Raw genomic sequence first — 19,057 nt, 5'->3', positions numbered from 1 at the left:
ATGCCCATATACCGATCATTTTAGGTAGGCCATTTCGCACACACGTGCGATCATTGACGTTGGCTCTGGAACTTTGACCTTCAAAGTTGGGAAACATTCTATCATTTTTGCCCAACCTGCTAAAAAGAAGAACCCCATGTGGCCTGTTACATGTAACCCGGTTTCTGAAAAGAAATCGTACTTTGTGCTTTCTGAATTGCCTATCTCTATTACTACTCCTGTGCTAACCCCTCCGCCCCAGATTGGGAGCAGAAAGGAGGAAGAATCTGTTGTTTTAGACATTGCAGGAGCTGGTTTGGGGAAGGATGAGCTGCAGATCACTCTAGCTGCGACAAGGCCTATCATTCAAAGAGGAGGTCTTGGTTGCCTAAGCTATGGGATTGATGAGGAAGTGGAAGACGAGCCAGCCAAGGTGAGATGGGCTGATTTGGATTCTGACGATTCCAAGGAAGTCCTTGATTGGGGAGATGATAAAGTTGATCCATCGAGCTCTCCAACTGTTGAAGCTGAGAAGGGTGCAACTGATAAGATGAGCACCATTAAGGCTACCTCTAGTAGCCAGAACCCAACGAAGTGGGCCATACCTTGGCCTTTCTTGATCAACTACTAGTTGATCAAAAGCTTTACAAACATTTTAATGCCTTCGAACAACTTTTCTTGCTTTTGTGTGCGCGAAAACTTCGCCTTTTCTTTTGTTTATCTAGGATTTTAAGCACTTAGACTTTTTTCTGGGTTTTGCGCAATTTTGGGCGCGGATTATTGTGTACTTGCAGGTATTTAGAGCTTGTTAGCTCAAATCATTGAGCAAATACGAAGAAATAAGGAGTACAACAGTAGTCTCAGTCGATCGACTGGCCATCATGGTCGATCGACTGAGTTGCGCTTTCCAGGAGCTTCTGTTCTTGTTCATCTAGTCGATCGACTGCCCATGTAGGTCGATCGACCATAGACACTGCTGTATTTGTTCACGACCTCTCCCCTGCTATGTTTGGTCGATATGCGGACTTAAGGGAGTTTTCTACTCCACTTTATCTTCCGTCGTTTTATTTATTTCTTCTGATTTTCCCATTTGTGCACAATTTTACCGCTTCATGATTGTCTTTCTCGGTTTTATGCGTGGTTTTTGTCCGTCTTTCAGGTACTTAATGGTAGCACTGCTGGCTACTGAAACCTCCTAGCTCACGCTGGTTTGGGGAGGTTTCCTTTGCTGCGCCTAAAGTCTTGTGAGTTCCTTGCGTTTACTTTAAGTCATATTTTTATTTCATTTCTAGCAAAGTCCCATTTCTCTCTTCTTCATTACATGATTATGCACAATGGGGACATTGTGCGATTTGGTTTGGGGAAGGGTTTTGTGTCGCATATCATTTGCTTGCATTCACGTTTACATTTTGTTTTGCATTGTTTCATTTCATTTCTCTTATACACATCATAATTCAAAAAAAATTTGAAAAATTTCAAAAATTCCCATAAAATGCACGTTTATTTTAGCATATAGGTCGAGTCGAAACGGTAGTATTTCCATGATGATTTTGCATTTGCATCTGTTTTGCCTGAGCCTTGCTAGATTAACATGTTATTAGTAGAATCACTTATGCATATCTACGAGTTTTCGTTAAATTTCTTGCTCGATTTGAGACTTGACTTTAATAATTGGCAAACTACTTATACTTTCTGAGATTTAGAGCCCATAACTGGTGTCATTCATGACCGGTTTATGTAGGAATGTGAGTAGTACTCCTTATGAGACATGTTTCCTTAATTTGCATAAATATGAACTTGATCTACTTAATACCTGTATGCATTCGGTTTGTGGTTTGTTGACACATGTGGTAGAGGTTTTCCTTTATTCATTATGCCCATAAGCTCCACACTGCCAAAAATATCCCTTTTTGTCCCATTTACTACATCCTACATTTAGCCTGTCCTTTGTCAAGCTAGTAGTTTAGTTTTTGGGATTGTTACTCATTTTTGGTGGCATATGATCTGTTGAGATGATGATTGGAAAATGAAGGAGAAAGAAATAGAAAAAAAAAAGAAAAAAAAAAGATGAAAAAGATTCGAAAAAGAAGAAAAAAGAGTTCTCAGATTTGTTCATAGCGATCGATCGCCTAATATAGTCGATCGACTGAAGTTCGAGAAAGAAAAAGAAAAAAAAAAGTCAATTCGCATAATTTAACCCTTATCTTTTGGCGATTTTTGCTCCCATGATTCATTTATATCTCATGGGGAGTTTATTGATTTAGTATTTTGGAGATTGTGAGATTTGTGCTTGATATAGCACCGTTTCGTTTGATTATGAGCAAGAAGTAGGATGTTGCCATGTGGTTCCGTTTTGGTACTAGCTTGATCACTTGTACCTCCACTTTTCCATAAAATGTTTTGCCTCTTCTTACCCACACCTCACATATCCCATATATACTTCGGCATGTGTAATGGTCTTTTGTTGGTGGAATGTATATGTACGGTCATAGAGATCATTTTCATATTCTATTGCGGGCATGTTTTCATATGTCGTAGTTAGGTGAGAGTCACTACAAAATTAATTCTTTCTATCTTACATATATTCACCTGTACCTATTGAGTGGTTTGAGCGACCCGTGAGAGTCCAAATTGATAAGTCTCTACAGTTGGCGGTTCAGCATGTCTTTGACGACTCCATAACTCGTTTGCATGATTCACATTACTAATTGATTGTTGGTTGTGCATTAAATTGGCTTAGGCTTAACAGTTTGCATTTCGCTCTGAGATTGAACTCGTTCCATTAGGTCATTAGATCGAGTCTAGTTCTTGCTTGGGGACAAGCAAGGGTTTGGTTTGGGGAAGTTTGATGCGTGTCTTTTATATGATGTTTTGCATCCCTTTTTACACGCATTTCAGAGCTCATTCATGTAGTTTATGCTGCATTTCTCCCTATTTCCGTCTACTTCGCATTTTGTACATTATTGCAGAAATGTGAAGAATCCAGCGGAAATCAAGCTAAATCCGTCCCCGAGTATCCTGCATTGCATGTGACGAGAAGTATTTTCTTAAGGAACGAGCTCGGTGCGCACTCCAAGGCCCAAAAGACAAGTTCACGTGTTTTAAGAAGTCAAGTAGCAGCTCAAGTAGTCGATCGACCATCACCCTCAGTCGATCGACCAATGTTCGGGTTCCAGAAGCTACTGTTTGCTGAGGAGCAGTCGATCGACCAGATTGCTATTCCAGACATGAATTAAAAGACCGTGAATCTTGAAGCCCGTGAAGTTTAGGTTTTGGAATAATTGTTACGCTTGTTTGCTATATAACGTAACACAAACTTTCAGTTTAGGGATCTGAATTCTTATCTAAGTTTCATACAGTAACCTTCAGTTTTTGTTCATTCGAGTAATTAGGGTTTGGAACATCGTTTTAGCATTGGATTTCTGTTCTTGTTCTTAATCTGCCCTAATTACAGTTTATTGCTTTATTTTCATCATTAGTATAGATTTGCTAGTTAGTATCCCAAAGCCAATTATCGCATTATCGCTATTTGTTATCTACTTTAAGCATGAATTCAGTAATCGTTATTAGTTTTATTGTTGTTTTTACCCTTAGCATGAGTAGCTAATTCTATAGTGCTAGGATGTAGGCGATTTATGGCATAGGCGGCAATAGATCATACACGGACTGTCTCGCGTGTTGGTCGATCGACTGACATTGTAGGTCGATCGACTGACCTCGTAGGGTTTTATATTCGTTTTAGTTGTTTTAATGTTGTATTTAACAAATCGAATGCATGCGACCAGTTAGATACCTAATTTATGATTGACCCATTAGATCGAAAGATAGGGAAAGTTATTTAACCATCAACTAAATCGACTAAACTAGGCTAAGATCGAAAGATAGGTATAGTTTAGACCGTTAGTCACTTTTCAGGACGAAAGTTAGTATTAGTGACGTTAGGGACCTATAGCGAGATCGAAAGATGCTATTTGTTAAGAGTGGACCGAGAGGACCTCTTTATCTCCCGCCTTACCTGTGTTTGATTCAGACCGACTTAGTTTGCTTTGCCGAAGCTATAATGAACCGACCATCCTAGTACCCTTCTTTTATCTGTTTAAATCGTTTATTTAGTTTATTATCTTTATTCACTTTTAGTTGTAGACCAATTCAATTCAACCTCCACAATAGTTACCTCAGATTGAACATAAATCAACTAAAATTTACATCTGCCTCCTTATGGTTCGACCCTGTTACCACTAGCCTAGGTTAGTCTTAATAGGAATTATAAATTTTATCTTTGGTACTCACAACGACGGGTATCAGACCCCCAGATTCCCTTGAAGACGCCCGTACCCAGACCGTGGAATCCGCCCGTCCCGAGCCTAAGACGGACGGATTCCAGCCCAGCACAATTTCATCTTCTTCAAACATCCGTGAAAGAAGCCCTTCCTTCGAAAAATACCGGCGTCTCCCTGCTCAATCTAAAAAGTGTAATTAATAGTTTAGCCCTTAGTTAACCCTAATGCATCCACCTAATTTCCACTATAAATACCCCATTAGTCTAATTAGAAGAGGATGTTTTTCTTATCAATTATTAGAGTAGTTAATATCAATCAAATCTCTCTTTAATATTGTAATCAACAATTAATCAAGTTTTAATACATGTTTTATTTCCTTAATCTCTCTTTTTGTTCATCCTTTATTTTGGGTAATTGAAGATTATTTGGGTTATTATTGGGAGATTGACAACCTCTTAATCAAGCATCAAGTACTTCTTTTATGCTTTGCTTTATTATTGGAACCATTAGTAGGTATAATTCTCTTAATCCCTTTTTAATTATTGTTAATTACTTTCATTTGTTCATCATGTTTCCTTTTGTTGGTATGATTGACAACCTTGCTAGCATGATCAACATGATAATGAGTGAGTAGTGACCTAGCTAGGGTTAATGGGTAATTAGGGGAAACCAACATGGGGAATGATTCATGCTTACATTAATATACTTTCATGGTTTATTTGCTTGCTTGTTTTGATTTCAACTCATGCACATGTTATGTTTGATGAAATGTGAGCCTATGAATCCTTGCATTTTTTTACCCATCACCTATCTTTTCAATGAGACTTGTAAGACATAAACCAACTCGAGTTTCATTAGACCATACATGTTGTTGAGTAGGAAAGACTAAGTCGACTTGTAGGTGTTGTACAATCTAATCGATTCGGCTCCGGGACCCAAACTTTCCTAGGATTGTAAGATATAACCCAACTCAATCCACCACAACAATAATTGCTTGCTTATAATTTGAGAACATGTTTGTATGATCAATTCCCATGATTCCCCTATGACCCCATGATACCCTAGTGCTTTTTATCAATTGTTTACAACCCTTTTAATTCATCTTGCTTATTTATTTTCATTGCTATCTAGTTAGTGAGCTTCTACATCAACCCAAATTTTGACACCCCTAAGACACCACTAGTTTCAATAGAAATCTCATCTCAATTCCCATCCCTTGGGATCCGACCTTTACTTGCCTCTTTACTAATTGTAGAGTTGTTTGTGAAGTTATAAATTGTGTTTTGATTCGGACGTGACCCAACGACAACATCTATTCATTTGTGAACACGAAACGGACCGATCAAAAATATTTAAAATCAACGCATTAATAAAAATACGTCATATACAAAAATCGACTTAGTAATTCATAATTACTTGTACCAAAATATTTTACCAAATATAAATCACAACATCTTGTATTTACAATAAATTATTCATTCAAATGCAATTGTTTCTTTAAACAATAATTTCATCCAAGTAATAAAACAATTCGATTACTTAGACCGTATCTTATTTAATAAAATTACAATGAGACACGTAAATATTACTTCCAAAATCGTCCGTCAATTTTAAGTAATTTAATTGACCCGTATCGTCATACGATCAATTAAATGATCAATTAAGAGTGTTACCCTTTAGGTATGACCTAAGGGGATCAACTGGTCACCACCGTCTCATGACAGTAATGTCAAACTCTAGTCAGCCAATCATTACCGATATGTGTGGACCAGTTGACAGTAAAATATTACTTCCCAATTGTATTCTTTAAAATGAGACTTAAACATGTGATCATTATGATCAACAGTTGTGATCGCATTATTGTCGGACGACACATATTCCAACAGTCTGATGGATAAGAGAGAGAAGAGAAGAGAGTTACAAATGACGTCCCTCCTTCCTATTTATAAGAAAATAGGAATTTTATTTGACCTAATGACGAATTAAGACTAAAACACCCGAGCCCAATAGCAAACCACTCGATCGAGTGATTTTAAACCACTTAATCGAGCAAAATTAAGCTTAAACCACTCGATCGAGTAGAAAATATACTCGATCGAGTAAACCCTAAAATGAAACTACTCGATCGAGTAGAAAAAGGAGTCGATCGAACACAATTGTACTCGATCGAGTACTTTCCAGCGCACAATTCCTGCTTCGCGCACTGAACTTCAAAAGGCTGCCATTTCTTCGTTACTTGGGCAAACAGGATGATTCCGGTGGCGTTGGAAACTAAGAGGACAAGCTTTCATCTCCAATTGGAATCACCTGAAAATCAGTTGTAGAACTCGAGATATGGCTCTTCAAGGTAGGCACTAGCAGTTTGAAGTTCTTCCTTTGCTCGCCTAGCTAACTTTCTTCTTTGCGCATCTCAAAATAGCTACATTCCTGCTCCAAATTCACTCTTCCTCCAAATGCATGCTAAACGGAAGGTAAAAGGCTCGATTTGACTACTTTCTGGTCCATTCCATCAAATAGAACAAAACAAACCAAAGTAGCATATTTGGGGCATTTCGTAGCATAAAACTACGATAATAGCATAGAAATACGTGCATAAAAAGGCCAAAAAGGACTATATAAAATGCACGTATCAAATCTCCCCAAACCAAACCTTTACTCGTCCACGAGTAAACTAAATGCAAACTAATGGAACGGAAAAGATAACTCAAAGCTAGCTACAAATGCCCACTTAAACCAATTTAATGCAAGCAAACTAACACTTATAGCAAAGCATTCAAATGCAAACGAGTTATAAGATGTTTATAAAATAGCTGAACCGTCGACCTTGCAAGACCTTTAATAATGGACTCTGACGGGTCACTCTTCTCTCATGAAGCAAAGGGCGAACATATATATGTAAGAGAGAAAGAAAGATAGTCGCTCACCTAAACTACGACCCACATAAACATGCATGCAACTAATATGATAGACAATTCTAGCTACCCTACATACATTCCAACCAAACAAGGTCCTTTCACAGCCGAGGGCTTACAAAAATATGGTAAAGTGAGGCAATGGGTAAGAAAAGGCAGAACATTTATGGGAATGTGGAGGTATAGGCGGCCAAGCTAGTACCTAAGCAGAACCATATAACAACATCGATTTCCAACTCAATTATAGAATTAAGCACATGCCCTTCATTTGGCACAAAACTCACCAAACCGAACTAAAAATGCTCCTCAATAAATACAAATAAAACATAGGAGCGAAACCGTCAACCAATCTTTTTTCATTTTCTTACGGTTTCTTTCTTTTCTTTTTCTTTTCATATTCAAATTCTTTTTTTTCTCTTTTTCTTTTTCACGTTTTTTTTCTTCTTCTTTTTTTTTCATCCTCCTTTTCTCGTAAACTACCAACTCCAGAACAATACAATACAAGCCAAACTCGGCACAATGAAATATATACCACAAAACAATCTAAACTAGCTTGACAAGGCAGGCTAAATTTGGATGTAGTTAAGGGTCGACAGGCAAATTTGGCTAATGTGGAGTTTATGGGTAAAGATGAGAGAAAAAGGGAATGTAAGCACCTCTCTGCATGTGACACCAACCACTAATCTGAATATATGTAGGTAGAAAGCAATTGAATTTCATAAATGTGCAAAAGTAATGAACATGTTATGCAAGGAGTAACTACTCACAATCCTACATGAAACCGGTCACAACCGACACCAGTTTATAAGGTTCTAAATCTCATAATTTATACGTAGGTTGCCAAAATTTCAGGTCAAGTCTATTCGTTCAGCTAAATTTTAACACAAACTCGTAGATATGCAAAAAGACAATGCTAAAAAGATATTAGTAGTCTATGCAAAGCTTAAGCAAAAAGACAATTGCAATGCAATTTCTTCATTGAAATCTACCGTTCCGACTCAACCTATATACAAAAATAAACGTGAAAATTTTTGATTTTTCGAATTTTTTCTATTTTTATGAGATTTTTGAATTTTATAAAAAATAAACAACAATGCATATAGAAATTAAACGTGGCAACAGAAATTCAATAAAATAACATGCAGACAGAGATATGGATGCATAAGCTCCCCAAACCAAACCGTACAATGCCCCCATTGTACCAAAACATGGAAAGGAAATGCAAACTAAAAGAGAACAAGAGTAAATGCGGAAAACTCACAAGATAACGCAAATAAGGGACCTTCCCAAACCAGCCAACAGCGTGGGAGGTCGCTAATTGCTTCATCAGTATCAAAGGAAGCGAATCCAAGTCAAAACCACTCGATCGAATAGGAATAATGATCGATCGAGTGGAATGGGCATCAAAAACAGCTCGATCGGGAAATTACACTCGATCGAGTGGTTATCTCTGTGGCAGGTACTCGATCGAGTAGAAATTGTGCTTGATCGAGTATAAACAGCAGCAATAGTTCTCGATAGAGTACAAAAAGTACTCGATCGAGTCATCCTCAGTATATTCCTGCAAGACGCAATAAAAATAGCCCGCAAAAGTAACAAAGCAAGCATACTGATATAGTCTATGGTACGAAGACCAATTATTACAACTAAAAAGAAATTTAAGGTTCGAAAAACAACTGAAAATTAAATTTCCAGGTTGCCTCCCGGGTAGCGCTAGCTTCAGACAGGTCCCAGCTCGACCTTCTTTTCTTCAACAGCTGCTCCAGTCAGTCAGAATCAAAGCAACTCAAAGCTCTTAATAGTAGATCATATAACTGCGCATGTGCTACACAAGAGCATAAGTAGCACCAAAGTATAATAGTGAGATAGGAAAATAAAATGTATAAACGTTTAAGTCTAACAAATTTCCTATGAGAGCTCCTAAATTTGTCAACAAAATAAAGGAGCTCGGGAGCAATCAGTAACAATCTAGGGTGCCAATTCAGGTTGACAAATTTCTGACGACAAGTACAGTGAAAAAATGTTAAATTAATCGTCCAGCTAGGACGGGGTATAGTATTAAAATACAAAGCACGAGTTAAATGAGGCAATGTACTATTTAAGCAAACAATAATATAATTATCGTCAACTACCTCGGTGTGATCGCTCTCAGTGATGGAATCATTAACAAAGGATGATATTACCTCTTCCGTGCTAGGAGCGATCACTGACTCAACTGTCTTCTCATCACCCTCCTTAGTGGAATCCGTCACGTAAATCGCAGCCTCAAGCGCATCCATCTCGGCCTTGAAAAGGGGAAATTCACCGTAACCATTATCTTCAGCAAAATCGTCATATAGAATGAACCCAAGTGACATTACATTGCTCTCCATGGCCAAGATCAAATGTACTCAAGCCTTCCCTTTGACGATCTTTTACCTAGAATTGTCTAGGTAGGACCTGTAGGACCTATCAAAACAACACTAAAGAAAAAGATGAAAACTGCCTCAAGGAATTAATCCCTTGAGGCTAAAGACAGACAAAAAAAAACAAGCAAATCAAATAGTTGCCTCCCCGTCAACGACGCTAAAATTTGGTACCGTCGTCAGGTACCAAAAATAAAATACCTAGTTACACTAACAGAAGTTAGCAGTAAGTAGGGTCGATCTCCACAGGGAGGAGGTCACTATCTACTTGTCTATTCGGTTTGTCTAAGGTCATAGGATGGGGGGTTTTAATTGTTTTGACTAAACTGATAAGATTAAGCAAGAGAAAAGGGAATAAGAGAAATTAACAAGAAACAGAGAGGGAACTAGGATTTCGGGTCATCAATGAACGTCAATTAATTGTGGTTAAGGTCACAGATTAGTCGATGTGTCGGTCTAAGGGGCAACGAATATCTCCTTCCGGTCTCAATTCGCCCTAAAGAACAAATAGCTTAGCTTCCGCCCTCACTATGGTGCCCTAATGTTCGCTAAGATTCTCACCCTTTCCAACCTTCCAGTCCAGGTCAAGGTTTACTATGATAAAATGGCTAATTGCGTCGACTCAAGTAGACAGAAACAATTAATTGTAGCGATTAACAACATAGACGTAACCACAATAGACGATCTGTAAACCTAATTAGCAATTAACAACAGTCAATCGAATCACCTAATCCTAGCAGGAGAAATTAGCTAGACATAATAAAGAAAAGAGCAAAAACAAAGGAAAGGGAAATAATAAACATTAAATAAAGAGAGAAGGGAAAAGAGAGAATTACAGAGGAAAAGAATCCGGGAAAAGAGAGGAAGGAAGCAATAGTAGAAAAAAAAATTAAAGTATGAGGTCTGATGGATAAGAGAGAGAAGAGAAGAGAGTTACAAATGACGTCCCTCATTCCTATTTATAAGAAAATAGGAATTTTATTTGACCTAATGACGAATTAAGACTAAAAAGCCCGAGCCCAATAGCAAACCACTCGATCGAGTGATTTTAAACCACTCGATCGAGCAACATTAAGCTCAAACCACACGATCGAGTAGAAAATCTACTCGATCGAGTAAACCCTAAAATGAAACTACTCGATCAAGTAGAAAAAGGAGTCGATCGAACACAATTGTACTCGATCGAGTACTTTCCAGCGCACAATTCCTGCTTCGCGTACTGAACTTCAAACGGCAGCCATTTCTTCGTTTCTTGGGCAAACAGGATGATTCTGCTGGCGTTGGAAAGCTAAGAGGACAGGCATTCATCTCCAATTAGAATCACCTGAAAATCAGTTATATAACTCAAGATATGTCTCTTCAAAGTAGGCACTAGCAGTTTGAAGTTCTTCCTTTTCTCGCCTTGCTAACTTTCTTCTTTGCGCATCTCAAAATAGCTACATTCCCGCTCCAAATTCACTCTTCCTCCAAATACATGCTAAACGGAAGGTAAAAGGCTCGATTTCACTACTTTCTGGTCCATTCGTGCAAATAGAACAAAACAAACCAAAGTAGCATATTCGGGGCATTTCGTAGCATAAAACTACGATAATAGCATAGAAATACGTGCATAAAAAGGCCAAAAAGGACTATATAGAATGCACGTATCACTCTCCACTCCTCAATCGTAGGATTAAGAGCCTGCTTTCTGCGAATATCATCATAAAGGTCTGGCTCCACTGTCAAGTCTCCTCTAGGACCCCCTTTTTGTATCACATGTATCCCCATCTCCCCCGCCTCATCTCTCAACCTCATCAAGGACATAGCTGTACATTGATATGTGCAATTTATATAGTCTTTTTAGCCTCTTATTGCACGCATTTCTATATCATTCTCGTTGTTTTATATCGCAAAATGCCCTGAATAGGCTACTTTGGTTTGTTTCGTCTCATTTGCAGGAACAGACCTCAAAGTGGTGAAATCGTGCCTTATTCATCCCTCCTAGCATGCATTTATGGAGATGGAGGATTTAGAGTGGAAGTGTTGTGCCTCGGGAATTGTAAAGGAGGTCCTTGGAAGCTGACCAAGCGTGTTCAAGCTGTTTTTAGTGGTTAATCAATCGATCGAGAACTTTCTTGGTCGATCGAGTCGTCTTGTCGGTTGCTGGAGTTTGATCGAGTCCCTGCTGAGCTCGATCGAAGTGGGCTGAATTAGAAGCTCTCGATTGAAGGCCATTTATGATCGATCGAGAGGATATGCTGAAGAATTACTCGATCGAGATGTCTCAAATGCCTCGATTGAGTACTTTGCTTAATTACACGGGATTTTCTATTCCGTGATTATCTTAGTTTATTTCATAAACACTGTTCCCTATATAAGGAAGGGTCATTAGGTTAAACGACATGATCTTTTATCATATTCTATTACTCTTAATCATTCTCTTAAGAAGACTGCTCGTTTCCCTTTTGATACGTTGCTTTTGCTCTTTAATTCTGGATCTTATCTTTGTAATCTTTCTTCACTTTTTACTCTTAACTTAATTCTTCTTGTTTTCTCTTCATTGTTTTGCTTCTTAATTTATGTTTAATCATTGTTATTAGTTTATGCGATATTGTTCTTTATTACTCTTATATTATGTCTTCTACTAGTTTATTCATTGTTATTATTGTTTATTTCATTAATAGCATGAGTAGCTAATTCTCTCTATGTTAGGATTAGGGGAGCCACGGTAGTGAGTTGGCGATGTTGTCAATAAGTTAAATGATTAAATTGTGAGAACTGTTTTATGACAATAAAATTGTAATCATTTAGTTGAGTGCGCACTTATAAACCCGTTAAATTGGTTAAATTCAATCCTAGATCAGAAGATTGGAATGAACAGACCTGTTATGAACAGTAGACTACCCTAATGAGGACGGAAGTTAAGTTGGTTGTAATGTAGGGTGGTAGGGGACCGGAACGACCGTTTCCATACCCTTCTCACATTAGATCGTCTGAACTGTTTACAACTGAGTTAATTAATTGCCATGGTGAACCGAATTCCTAGCATACTTTTCTTTATCTGATCACATTTTTAATCCTCTTTACTTTTACTGCTCTTTTGTCTTATTCTCTTGCTTTAATCCTTTTTGTAGTTAGAAATCAATTTAAAACCCCCAATTGTCACTCGACAAACTTAAATAGCAGATAGATATAATAGCCTCCCTGTGGAGATCGACCCTACTTCCGCTAGCTTCCGTTAGTAGTTTTAGGTATTTATTTTTGGTACTAAACGCCGATATCAAATTTTGGCGCTGTTGTCGGGGAGGCAATTAGCCTATTTATCTATTTATTTTCGTTTGTCTTCGTCTCAAGCAATTTTCAATTCCTTGAGACAGTTCTTATTTATTTTCTCCAGTGTTGTTTATGCCCAGGTCTAACAGGTCAGAATTAGTGCCAGACTGCCAGCTGATCCTGAACCAGAGCGGACCTTTTGCTATAGACAAAGATTGCTGAGAAAGAATCAAAAGGAAGTCTTGAGTACTTTTGAAGCCGATCTTGAACACTTCTTATTTGCAGAAGACCGGTCTTTTGAAGAAGACAATTCTATTTCTGCTGCTAATTTTGTGAAGATGCCTAATATCGCGAGCCACTCTGAGCCTACAGCTACCTCTATCCCTAAAGGTTTCAACCTTTCAACACAGGATGACAGTACATTTGACATTCGGCCATCTTATATTAATTTGTCGAGAGGAATATGTATCGTGGGGTAGCTGGTGAGGATCCGGGAAAGCACATGGAAGTCTTCACCGATTACTGTTCTACCATTCCCGCTACCAAGGGAGTGACGCAGGACAAGATTAAGGATGTTCTATTTCCTTTCTCCCCTACAGATGGAGCCCGAGAGTGGCTCACTGACCTTGATAGAGCCGCAACTGGAATAACAAATTGGGAAACCTTGGCTCTCACTTTCTACAAAAGGTACTTTCCTCCACAAAGAACTAATCGGCTGAGAGGAAAGATCACGATTTTCAAGCAAACTCCGGATGAAAATTTGTATGAAGCGTGGAACCGGTTTAAGAAAATGGTGCGGTATGTTCCTCATTACGGATTCGATCAGTGGTATTTATGCAACCAATTTTATAATGGGTTGTATGACGATCATCGCGCTATTCTAGATGCCGCTTCAAATGGTTGGTTCTAGAAGAATATCGATGATGACAAGGGGTGGGGAATCATAGAGGAGATGGCTACCTATTGTGCTGAATATGGGAACCCAAGAGGAGGATTTAGAATGGTTTCTTCAGTCGATAGTGCAGTTGTGGCTCAGCTGGAAGCCATGAATGTCAGGTTCGACAAATTTGAATTGCAAGCTGCTAGAGATCAACAAACGGTTCACTTGTTGACTAGACAACAAACCGTTTCATGTGAGAGATGTGGAAGTAATGATGGTCACACTGTTGTTGACTGTCTAACTGAGAAGGAGCAGGTTCTTGCCTTTCAACAATATACGCAAGGGGGCTCCTATTAAAATAATCAAGCCGGAGTTTCAACCAACAGACTTAGATTAGACTATACACTTTTCTACTTCCCTGAGGAGATCGACCCTACCTGCCGCTAGCTTCTGCTAGTAGTTCTTAGGAATTTATTTTTGGTGTGAAAACGACCGCATCAAATTTTGGCGCCGTTGCCGGGAAAGCAACTGTGTTTATTTGTTTTATTTAGGTCTGTTTTTAGTCTCAAGGAATTCATTCCTTGAGACAGTTCTCATATTTGCTCTAGTGTTGTAAAGTTTGCAGGTAAATATCCTAGGAGAGGTGTAATACTCCGTATTTATGAGTCTTTGGGTACTCTATCGAGTAGGCCTTACTCTGTCGAGTAAGGGTAAGTTGCGTTTTAGAATAGTTTCTAACCTGTTGGGTACTCGATCGAGTAGCTGGGGTACTCGATCGAGTAAGGGGGTACTCGATCGAGTAAGGGGGTACTCGATCGAGTACCTTGGGTACTCGATCGAGTGTCCTATTTTTACGGGGAGTTTTCTCGGGTTTTGTTAATTATGCGATTAAGGTATTTAAACATATTCGTCATTGTTTTAATTCACTTTTACAAAACCTAAAACCCTGTTTAAGAGAGAAAGCACCACTTCATCTTCCTAATCGCATTCTTAGCAATTCCGGAGTTCGACGGTCGGTTCTTGTCGTTTTTCGTGTCGTTGGATTCCTTGCGTCGAGGGTAAGCTTTTAATATAGTTTTTATAATGTTTTGTTAAGATTGGTTAAACCCTAATTTAGGAATTGGGGGTTTTGGTGTGTAGTTTGTGATGTGTAGTCTTTATGTGCTGTATGATAGGAGGAGAATTCGTAGAGGAGCCGTTTTGATACAAATTGTAGATACCGTCTGCGTGTTGTGCTTTCCAGGTAGGATTTCCTACTCAGTATTAGTCCCATAATGGGATATTGGTGATGTGCTGTAGTTAGTTGTTTGATATGATGATTGTGATTGTAATTGTGATTGTGATTGGTTGTCTATGGTTCTCGAGATGCGTTCTCGGCTGAGTGGGGTCACTTGCGGGAGTGACTTCACGCCCTAGTTTCGCCCTTCGTGGAACCCGCCACGGAAGGGGATGTGCACATTAATGGGACAGGGTTATCGCTCGTACGATGAGCGGGGCTTAGGTGGGAACGGCTGCGGTCCCCCATCGCGGCGGTGGTCCAAAGGACGATCGATTGAGACGATGGGAGTTGGTGGTGTGTGTGTGTGTGTGTGTGACAGTTCAAATTGTCTGCTTTTATCTTATTGTTGATATATGTATTGAATTGTGTGATTAGTACTGACCCGTTTAAATGTTTTAAAAACTGTGGTGATCCATTCGGGGTGGTGAGCGATTGTTGAGCGGTGTGTGATATGACGCGTATGGGATAGCTGGGATGAGTCATCACGTGGCAGTTAGAAGTCTTCCGCTGTGTCAGACGAAGTCTAGTAGCTTTGATAGTTTAGCTGTAGACCGTATGAGAACCTTGTAATTCCTTTTATTAGTTTTGGTTTGAACATGTAATCACTTAGTCTATAATTACTTTAAAAGTACGTTTCTTTATTGTCTTATGATATTCAATTACCTCGGCAACCGAGATGGTAGTATCCTTATACCCGAGTGGTCCTGGTAAGGCACTTGGAGTATGGGGGTGTTACAAATGGTATCAGAGCGACGATTTTGGAACTGTAACAAATGAACATAATGAACATAGGAGTCTAATAAAATGAACCTGGTGTATGTGTAATGGGAGCCCCGACCGATGCTAGGTTTTGGGTGAGTAGGCGCCCTCACTTCAAAATCTTGGCCCCATGATACTTAAGCCAATCACATGGTATGGGAACGTGGAGTCCGTGTGTATATGTGCGACGTGTATGTTAATTGTCTTGTATATATGGTTTGTTGAAAGCATGTTGCATGATAGTTGGTTGACATGTTGGTTGGAATCGTTGGAAAAGTATATGAGAATGATGAATGATATGGTAGAAAAAGAAAGTAGTTCGTATATGATGATGTGTGATGAAGTGGATTTGTAATGTTGTTGTATTAGCAACATGGAAATAGGATTTGTAGTGTATGGGTGTGGTTTGTGTTATGAAAAGTTATGAAAATTTAAAACATGCGGGTAATACATGATTGAAAGTTGAATGTTATATGAGCATGATAGATGGTAATGTTTGACTTTTGGTAAGTAGTAACATGAAGAATAGAGGTTCAATGATATGTGTTTTATATAACAAATTGGATGAAAAGCATGATGGTTGTTTATAACGTGGCACTTGATAACACGAAGTAGATTATTTTGTTAATTGTATGAGGAGTCGCGCAGATTTGAATGCGTAGTTGTAATCATAATGTTGAAATAATAATGAATGCATAGTACGTTAGGGTATGTGAGATAACATTCGGGTAGTATTCACGAGTCTGCATGACTCGATCGAGTGGGTTTGACTCGATCGAGTGGGTTTGATTCGATCGAGTGGGTACTTGTCGTTATTTTGACCAGAATCGTGTTTTTGGGCACTCGATCGAGTACCTCGGGCACTCGATCGAGTATGTATGTCACTCGATCGAGTAGCCGGGCTACTCGGTCGAGTAAGTCGAGATCGAAGGTCCGTTTGGGTTAGTCGGGGCACTCGATCGAGCATGTTGGGCACTCGATCGAGTAGCCTCAACTCGATCGAGTAGGTTCTGGTACTCGATCGAGTGGGGTCTGTGCAGTCATATGCGTATTTCGGGTCATATGTTTGTCTTTTGACATTCGTTGCATATTATGTTTAATTCAAAGGTGTTGTATTACTTCTTTATGCATTGTTTTACGTATGTGTTGGTCCTGAGGCGTAAGTTACCCAATCTTATGATGTAAAGAGTGGCACTATGATGAGTATGAGTTCGGTGGGGAGGACATGAGTATATGTGATTATGATAGATGGTGGAAAAAGAAAAGGAAGATTGGTATAGTTTATTGAGGCATGGCGCACGTTTTGCGAGACGGGATGAGTGATATGATTGTGTGTTGAGTAATGTAAAAATAAGTGAATATAGACAAGGGATGATGTGAGTATAATGAACGTGAGAATGAAAAGATTGAAAGTAAGAATGTGGATAGTGGCAACTTGAGATGTGTAAAGAGTTATGGAAGGAAATGGTTAGGAGTCGTGTGGGTTATGGATTTATGTAGTGAAAGTTCGTTTAAAGGGGTTGAGAAGAGTAATATATAGTGAACTTTGTGGAGTCATGTCGCGAGGTGTATTTGTAGACAGTGAGTGAGTTTGGGAGGTTTGGTTTATTAAAAGATGAAACTACTGTGTGATTTCCTTGGGTAATTAACGGTATTAAATGAATTCTGATTTCTAGAGATGTAAAAAGGGGGATGCAATTGTTTGAACATTAAACGTTGGTTCTATGGATAGATTAGTGGCAAGTATGAGTGATAGCATAATAAGAGAAGATCCATGGTAAGAAAGAGTGAGATGATGTCGGTAGAAAATAATGGAATTAAGTTTTGGAGCAACGAAGGGGTAACTTGATTTCTAAAGAGTTAGCTAGAAGGAATAAGGAGTTGAACTATTAATTGGTATTATTGAGTGTAAAGAGAAAAGAAGGATAAAAGTAAGCTGAGGAAAATGTTCACCGGAGCTATGTGATATAAAGATAAGAAATCATCGAAATATGTGATGGTATCACGAGGATGTTAGCTAAAGGTTATATAGGAGTTTCAGGGCAACATGATTGGTAATGAGTTTCGAGGAATTAAGGGAGTAAGAAGTTGGTGGAGTATTGGCACGATACGAGATATTTGGTGGAGAGTTGGATGACAATACAAATAAGATAGCATTGGGAATAATGTTGAGGTAATTTTGTGGATGGGTTTGATGTTCGTTATTTGCAATGTTAACCAAAAATGGTAGAAAAACCATGTTATTTTGATATGAGTGTAAGAGATTTGATATACGAGCAGCGGTGGCATTGTGGTGTTATCACTAATGGCTAAGAGTGATGGAATATTAGAAAGGTAGCAATTCTAAAGAGGTTGATTTGGTAGGGACCTGATTGTTGTGTATGATTGTGAGAAGGTATAAGATGTGGTTAGATGAGGCGGACGCTATTAGTTGAATAGTGAAGGTGTGATTATATTTGGCAGGAAGTGATGGTCGTGCGAATGGGGAAATATGTTATGAGGGGCATATGAGTTAAACTCGGGCGGCAGGTAACCTTTTTCGAGTGGTGACTTACGTGGTCAGGATTGACTAGTTGGTTATGATTACGGGTCTATGATATGTGTAAATGTTTGTGTGAGGTTCTGACCTCACAAGAAGTGGTATGGTATGATAATTATAAAATTGTTTTATGAATGTTCTGTAATATATATATGTTGGACACGGTAATTTAATTTAATGATATCCAAAAAGGTAATAATTTGATTGATTTGACATGGCTAGTTATAATTTTATGTGTATTGATAACACATGTGTATTCCGGGAAATGGCAGAGAGGATGTTCATGAGATGCTTATCTGTTTATCCATATAATATGTTGCGTGGTGATTTAATAAAGTGGATTTGAGTAAGTTTTTCTTGTCTGAGAAGTTATGCTAAGTCAGTATTTATGGGAATTGTATGCAGTTGTGATGTCTATCGGTGTGGTTGTGGTGCCTCGGGTGGTGATCCGGGCATGGTACATAGTGCTGTGATGCGGGTATTTTCGCACTACGGTGTGGCTGTTGGTGGCGGTGTTGTGATGCCGTCACCGGTTGTGGTGGAGTAGGCGGGATGATTATGATTCGGGTTTCGAAAGTACATACCAGTTATACATAGATTGTTGTTTTGTTTGATGTTGCTCTCTGCGAGTTTCAGTTTGTGCTGATAGACAGTTGTCTTGCTTATTCATGTTTTCTTTACCAGGTTAAGTTGGGAATGAGGTAGAGTATGATGTGAAATAGAGTTGTATATGTTTCGTTGTTGTCATGGGATAGTGATAATCTGTTGATGG

The sequence above is a fragment of the Silene latifolia genome, chromosome Y (assembly GCF_048544455.1).
Source record: "Silene latifolia isolate original U9 population chromosome Y, ASM4854445v1, whole genome shotgun sequence".
Taxonomy (NCBI): domain Eukaryota; kingdom Viridiplantae; phylum Streptophyta; class Magnoliopsida; order Caryophyllales; family Caryophyllaceae; genus Silene; species Silene latifolia.
Note: the sequence above shows the minus strand (reverse complement) of the source record.